This window comes from Capsicum annuum, chromosome 11 (assembly GCF_002878395.1).
Source record: "Capsicum annuum cultivar UCD-10X-F1 chromosome 11, UCD10Xv1.1, whole genome shotgun sequence".
Taxonomy (NCBI): domain Eukaryota; kingdom Viridiplantae; phylum Streptophyta; class Magnoliopsida; order Solanales; family Solanaceae; genus Capsicum; species Capsicum annuum.
The window spans coordinates 45,812,180-45,818,411 of record NC_061121.1 but is presented as its reverse complement, the minus strand read 5'-3'; the positions used below and the strand labels follow the sequence as shown (position 1 = coordinate 45,818,411).

Sequence of the window (6,232 nt, the reverse complement as noted above, 5' to 3'; positions counted from 1 at the left end):
GGTGAGCTGTAACTGTTCCATGTCCCGCCTAATCACCTCGCCCCAGTACTTCTTCGGCCTACCCCTATACCATACCATACTGTACCATACATTATGAAATCATGACAAACCACCATCCAAACAAAGTGTTAATCTTGAACGTGGGTTGTTTGAGATAGAAAAATTACAGTTTGACCCATCACCACTAATTAAATTAACTATCTAAAATACACATAATTTTTAATAAATTTTCGAACTTAACTTTCTTAAAACTCAATAACCCAAATAATGACTTACCTCACTTCGGAACACCTCACGAATAGGTACTACTCATCCACTAAGTCATAATTCACGTACACCAACTATAGGGAGAGCTAAAATAGAAAGGATAAGAAAATTTCACAAACGAACGGGAGGGTCGTTACATTTATTTCAGACTCTTTGATTTTAAAATTTATCATATATTTCAAAACACATTACTTTAAAATATTTTAAATATTCAATTAATTTCAAAGTCCTAAATATTAGAAAAAGAATTAAATGACAATTATTTGAGAAAAAGAGTAAAAAAATGATTTTGTCTAAAGCAGAGACTTTTATAAAAGGTAAAAAATTCAAATAACCTTTATAAAGATGTTCACACTTTTAATATAGTATAAATTTAGCAAGACGAACTTGCAGGTTAAAATATAATCGCATGACAAACCGCTAGAATTATTGAATAAATTGTATTACAATTTCACAACAAATTGACCACAATCACAAATTATCAGGACATGCATAGTTTATTATTATACAGTGGATAATACAACACTAAGATTTATGCAAAATGATATAAATAAATAATAATTTTGTTATTAAGTGTATATTACTATCTAAGTATTATTATTATACATAATTTTATTCCACATTTTATCTCATTAAATAATTTATAAGTTGGACCTATGATAAGTTTGCTAATATTAAATAACAAGGGAAAGATTAACTTTTGTTGAACTCTTGCAATTTTATGTTTAATTTTTTTTTTATAGAAAGTAAATTGACATTATAATTACCATAATAAGTTATGGCTATTTAAAACATTAAAAAGGTAAGTGGTTGAGATTTTAATGTTGTATCTTTAAATTATAAATTTTTTATAGAAAGTAAATTGACATTCTAATTACCATAATAAGTTATGGCCATTTAAAACATGAAAAAGGTAAGTGGTTGAGATTTTAAGGTTGTGTTTTTAAATTATACAAATTAGGAAAAAAAATAATCATTAGTTTTCAGTATAACTACGTTCTATATATTTTGGGAAATTCATAAGCATTTCTCACTATTTTTTGATCTTTGAGCATTAAATCATATATATTCAATGGTGTCAACAAAACTCTCCTTTCAGTCAATTTTGTTGCTTTGTGTGATTTTGTTCTCTATGATGGCTCTCCATCATTGTATGTCCATAGTTGTTCCTTTTATACTTATTTATTATTATTATTATGTACAATATAAAAAGTTGAACAACATGAAATAGATTTAAGTTTTCAATTCACAAACTTATATACTATACCTGATCAGGATTAACCACTAAAACGAGGAATCCCAACAAAAAGTTGAGGTTTTCAATGGAAAGTCTCTGAAAATGTTTCAGACGAGCAAAATTTGAAAGGAAATTTAGTTGAAAACTCATACTTTTTGGTAGTAATTGAATCTATATAGGTTGGTCCTTTTGAATAGGCACTACCTGCTAGTTTTTCAGATTGTTGTTAATTTCTTTTTTTTTGACAGATCGTTCTATGTCGTTCTCTTTTAGTAACAATCTAATAGTATATGAACTTTCTTTTCACGCTCACGCTGTTAATATATAGAAGTTAATTAACCAATTGATATGTTTTTTTGTTTCATGAAAATGCAGGTGATGAAAGTAAAAGAATTAAGGCAAAACTTGCGAGTGATGTATGTATCCCACTTTTTAATCATGGAGAACCACCCGAATGGTGTTGCTATGTGGACAAACCACCGACGTGCGATTATGATTCTCTACAAGCATGTCTTGCTAAATGTCATCAATGATGTATTAAGCAGATGTATTATTAAGATACAATAATTTGATTATCATTAATAAAGTTCTGTTGCAGTCATTAATATATACTTTAAATCCATATATAAAAATTATATTTATCTTAAATATTCCATCGATTTAAAGTTGAATACTTATACATTGTTTCTTTCATGACATAAAATTTATGACGCAGTTGCGATCAAAATGGGTCAACCAAAATAAGGAGATGGAATGTCCTAATCTTTGGGGTTCTGAATCAATATAACATAGTCATTATGAATATTTATGTAATATTAGTAATATTTCATAACGGTAGGATATCTCTATAATAGTGTCCCGTTATAACAACATTTCTTTGTAGGCGGTCTAATTTTCTCTATAACCAATTTTTCATATTATATTTTACTTATTTATAATGACATTCTATCTATAATAGCAATGCTTTTTATTCTAGTGATACGCTCTTTCTAAAATTATCTTTGTATAATAACATATTCAATTATTATGTAATATTAATTTGTTTTAAGAAAATATACTATGTATTGTATAAAATATTTATAGTAATTATCATTAAATTTGCTCATTTGTAAGCTTTTTAAAGTTCTTTAACCATTGTACTTTAGGCCAACATAACTTTAATGTCTAAAGTTTTCCTAATCTCATGAGGAATCACTTTGAGAGTACGATTTGCACAATCACAAGTTAAAAAGGGAAAACGAAACTTAAAGAAAATTTTGAAACTTCCTCTGATTCTATTTATTTTAAATGCATATGGTCCTTAGATATTAATGAGAGATTAGCACAATCATAAGGTAAAAAGGGAAAGAACTTTAAGAAAATCTTTGGAATATCCTCAGATTCCATTAATTTTATATGCATATATCCCTTAGATTTTGTTTCTTTGTTGGTACGATATATCTAGTTATGATTTTCTTGTAATGTATTAGTCCTTTCAATACTGAAATATGAAATCAATTTTAATTCCAAAAAAAATAAAATAAATTGAGATTTCAAATTTAATAAGTATTTTATTTTCACTTATAACATAAAAAGTAAAAATAAATAGTTTTTCACATTTTTATTTATAAACGTTAAATAAGATTTAAACAGAAAATGTCATTATACATATATAATAGTACCTTTCTAGAGTAGTTATGAATTTTTTGGATAAATATTGTCATTTGTCAATATAAAGAGATTTGACTGTACATATTGATGCACAAAGATAAAAGCAAGAAAAAAAAAACATTGGTACAATCTGATATATCTATATACAGTCTGTATCAAAAGTATCTTGAAATAAATATACAACGTAAAGACAATTGTATCAATATGTATCAGTTTGATAGTAACTGAGATATACTGTATTAATCCCACAATTAATATACAAAGCTAAGATATTTTAAAAAATATTTCAACCTTCTAGGGGTCTCGTATTTCATACCAAAGATTTAATTACCACACTAAAATAAAGACTGTCTATAAGAAAAAGAATGAGCTTGCAACAAAAGAAACTTATTACTCATTCAGCTCCTATACGAGAGTTAGCTTAAAATGTTTGTCTTTTATTCTAGGAAGCTGTCACTTGTAATGACGTGAATTTATGAATTTTCTATTTTCCTGTGTTTTTATCATTTTGCATTTTTTCATAGTTGCTACATATTGATTTTGAGGTTCGGAGATGGTTGGCACTATTTCAATGTGATTGAAAATAATTTGTGTGAGTTTATGATTTTGAGGTTCGGAGATGGTTGGCACTATTATTCTGAGTATTGAATAGAAAAAAGGACTACGCTACCTGATCTAAAATGTCAAATTTGAGTTAGTAGCAGGGTTGGTGCAATTTTGAAAACTTTATTTCTCTTTTCGATTCTTCGTTTTTAAAAATAGTGAAAAGGAGTCTTGAGGTTAATTTTGTTAAACAACATTTTTTGAAAATTCAACGTCGCCATTGAGTTTGAAACATCAAAATTAATTTAGTAGCATAGTTCGTTTGCATTTACAGGATTTCGAGTAAATTTGAGGGATCGACCGATAACTTTGCCACTTATAAAGTTGTTGGTGCAGCCACTTTAGCAGTCAAAAAATCACTTTAGCAGTGGCTGCTTAAGCGGCAAAGCATCATGTTAGCGGTCTTAGCTAACAAGCTCCTAGTGCTAAAACAGCACTTGATTGCTCCAGTGAGTGCAGCTTTAGCGGAAAAGGGGATGCTTTGGCGGCGTAGCCACATAGGCCAGACCATTTTGGCAGTCATCCATCACTTAAGTAATGACCGCTTAAGTGGCCGGAGATGAATTAGTATAAATACTCTTTTTCATATTTTTTTCTCCATTCTTGAACCTTTGAGCTTCGGGTGATTCTTGAGAATTTCTTCACCATTTGAGTTTGGATAAACTCTAAAATCTTATTCCATTATTTTTATTGATTATATCACCAAAAATATCTTTAAATCATGATTTCAAAATAAAAAATTAAAGTTTTTACTGATAATATTTAAAAAAGGATTTTTCTTTGATTTGGATCTCATTTTTAACTTGTTTTTGTATTTTTTCTCCTATAGACTCCATAACCTTGGAAAATATATTTTTAAAGTAAAATTTAGAGTTTGTCATTTTCATTTTCGAACTCATTTTTCAAATCTAGTTTGGATCCGACCTGAATATGGGTGACACGTGTATTGTTAGCTTTCTTTTAACGCATGAATTCTATATTTGAATGTTTAGTTGATTCTGTGGCCATTCGTGAGGGGAAGGCTCTGGGTTGAAGCACTTTAGATCGAAAAACTGTTGTTTCGAGGTTGGTTATGACTTAACTTCTTCCAAATTGAGTTGAGGAGTTAACAAATAATTAAATCATGCTATGATTTGGGGAAAATAACTATGGGGTTTATATTTCAAGATTAATTTTTACTGCTGTGTTCCCTTATGTGGGCCTATATTCTATTGTTGTTGGTTAATGATATCTGCCATTGTGTATTGCTCATGTGAGGGGCTGTGTTTGTTATCATTTGTCTTATATGTGCATTAAATATCTTTACTCTAAATATGATGTCTATGTGGGGGTTTATTCTGATAATATAGGCCTTATTTGACCATTGGTTGCTTTTATCATGATAAAAATATCTGAGTTAGGGGTTGATATGATATTAATGATGTCTTGCATGCATATTTATTCTGATGGTTCCTAATTGGGGTTGAATATCATGAATTATGGACATATTGAGTAGATTATGGCCACTCACTTTCTTTTAATTGGAAATCTCCCACTCTTAGAATCTATGATACTTGGTACATGAAAGCGAACAATCTAAAATAAAGAGGGTAAAATACGGGGAATGAGGAAAAGGAGAGGAAGCAACTTATTTAATCTTAAATTTAAATGATGCAGGCATATATTACTCTTAATAATAAAGGGTGATAAGCGGGCAACTATTCGACATGCCTGCTTGTGTTGCCTGCTTCAGCTACGTAATTTTACTATTTCATCCCTAATTAATTATTATAAGTCATTGAAGTATAAAAAAATTAATGATATTTAATTTAAAAAATAAAATAAAATGATAAGTTAAAAAAAGATAAAATAAAAATAAAATAATAAATTAACTCTTGATGTTTTGTACTACCTTCTTCAGCTACTTCAATCGTAATTTTACTATATCCCCCTAATTAATTATTATATGTCATTTAAGTATTAATAAATTAGTAATATTTAATAAAAAATAAATTATACATAAAATAATAAATTAACTCTTGCTGTTTTAAATTAATTTGATGTCTTATAGAGAATCATTTAAATTTTATTCACAAGTATTTTTTATAATAATTTTGTCTTATCACTTTTAATTAATTGTTATAAGTTATTTAAGACATGTCTGCTTTGTTGTTTCAATCATAATTTTATTATATCACCCTAATTAATTTTTATCGTCATCTAAGAATTAAAAAAAATTAATAATATTTCATAAAAAAGATAAAATACACGCAAAATGATATGTCAATATAAAATATTTATTTGACTATCGAAATTATATTACTGCTATGGAAATTACGATGGAACACATGAAGGCATAAAGTAACATATATTATTTAAAAATGAGAAGACACGTAAACTGGGACTAAGAGAGTATTAATATTTTATTAAAAAATTATGCTAAAAGCATTATAAATAATATATTTAACAACTTAAAAATATAAAAAATATAAAATA

The 6,232-nt window shown here is 27.6% G+C and overlaps 1 long non-coding RNA gene across 1 annotated transcript; it reads left to right on the top strand.

Annotated features, from left to right (window-relative positions):
- The first annotated feature begins 1,317 nt into the window (after window positions 1-1,317).
- Window positions 1,318-2,113, top strand: LOC124888664. The gene is made up of 2 exons (XR_007047278.1): window positions 1,318-1,418; window positions 1,880-2,113. It is a non-coding gene; the product is annotated as an uncharacterized LOC124888664 (long non-coding RNA).
- The last annotated feature ends 4,119 nt before the right edge of the window (window positions 2,114-6,232 follow it).